The sequence below is a fragment of the Physcomitrium patens genome, chromosome 5 (genome assembly GCF_059467195.1).
Source record: "Physcomitrium patens ecotype Gransden chromosome 5, ASM5946719v1, whole genome shotgun sequence".
NCBI lineage: Eukaryota > Viridiplantae > Streptophyta > Bryopsida > Funariales > Funariaceae > Physcomitrium > Physcomitrium patens.
Genome location: NC_143414.1, coordinates 8,301,038 through 8,302,533, shown reverse-complemented (window position 1 = coordinate 8,302,533; position 1,496 = coordinate 8,301,038). Strand labels below are relative to the sequence as shown.

Genomic DNA, 1,496 nt, shown 5'->3' with positions numbered 1-1,496 from the left:
ATCATCGTTTAAGCAATAAATATATATATATATATATATATATTGTTTGTTTGTTTTCTTTTTTCTATTTTCTATTTACATTCATGAAAAAATGGATCATTAATATGAGGCAACCAAGTTTGTCTAACTTCTACTTCCTACTTCAATATTAACCTAGTAATTTTCAACCCTACAACAACAGGAATTACTGCCCAAGTTTGGTCTTCTTTATCATAAAAGGTCACTATTCTAAAAATGACATTTTTTTTGTTAAAGATCACATTTAACAATATAAAGAACCACTATGGTCAAATTCACCCAAGGGATCTCAACTTGCAAAGAGAAGAGAATAGAAATCAAGGTTTGGTACAGCATCCTGTTTTTTTCTCTTAGAAGTTCACAGTTTCAAAATCACTTGTGTTAATGAATGAAGAAAATAGCTGCTCTGATGGGAGTGAGAGAGCGAGAGAGCGGGAGAGTCACCCTGGAAGTGCGGTCCTGAAGGTTGGAGCCTCTGAGTGGCCCTCGAAGCCAAGTGAAAACCTCGGCATCACATCCTCTGAGGAACCGCCTTGGGATTCTCACCAGTCCATGAACAACAGTCATGGGTGCTGGAAACCAACCAGCGATCGCTGCACCTTCAGGAAATCGTTCCAGGTGGATCCTACCATCACTCTCGTATACCTCCATTCTCAAATACGATCACAGGCTGATTAGCAGCGGTCTCGGTCGCGCCGCCTCCGCTACTGGGCCGAAAGTCGCATTGCTGCCAGGCGACCACTCCGCATCAATGCACCCGAGGTGAGGGAGAGAGGGAGGACGAACCAACGTATGACCATTCGATGGACCATGCCATGTTGTATATTGCAAGTCCGGTTTGGGGGATGGGTTAGGGGTTGGAGCCTAGGGCCAACCTTTCAGAAATTCTGGGGCGCCCTCGCGGACACCGCAGGGGGGTTGGAAATAGTTTTCAACCAGCAATTGACGCGTCTCGGTAAAACCTCACTAACTGCGTCATTGCCCCAAGCGCAAAGATATCTACGTATATGCTCGCACAACCCCTTCTACCCCACGCCAGCTCCATTTCTTGCAAAATGTAAGGGACATATCACTCCTGCACCGCTGCCTCACACACAAACCTATGTCTCTCTAACTCTAACTCTCTCTCTCGCTCACTCACTCGCTCCTTCCAGTGCTGCACCCACCCCACATTACTTCCAATTCCGACCACGTCCATCGTTGTGAGTTGCAGTTTCCGACATGGGTCCGACTCGGTGAAACTGCTTGCCACAACTCCCATCGCCCTGGCCCTGTTTGGGCTCGTGCGCGCCAATCAGCGACCTCCTTCACGACATGTCCACAACTCAACAGTGTCACCCCATGAGGCGCGTCTGCTCTCGTGCAACTCTCCCACCAGATGTGCACAGACGCGAATTACTCAAGCATCTGCAGCATGTAACTGACGGGGTTTCTTCCATGGCCGGAGCTGGCGCATCCAGCCCATCGCTTATTTGCTG

General features: G+C 47.9%; 1 non-coding gene across 1 annotated transcript; it reads right to left on the bottom strand.

Annotated features, from left to right (window-relative positions):
- Positions 1-874: 874 nt before the first annotated feature.
- Positions 875-1,015, bottom strand: LOC112283041 (U4 spliceosomal RNA). Its single transcript, XR_002970020.1, has one exon. It is a non-coding gene; the product is annotated as a U4 spliceosomal RNA (small nuclear RNA).
- Positions 1,016-1,496: the final 481 nt, after the last annotated feature.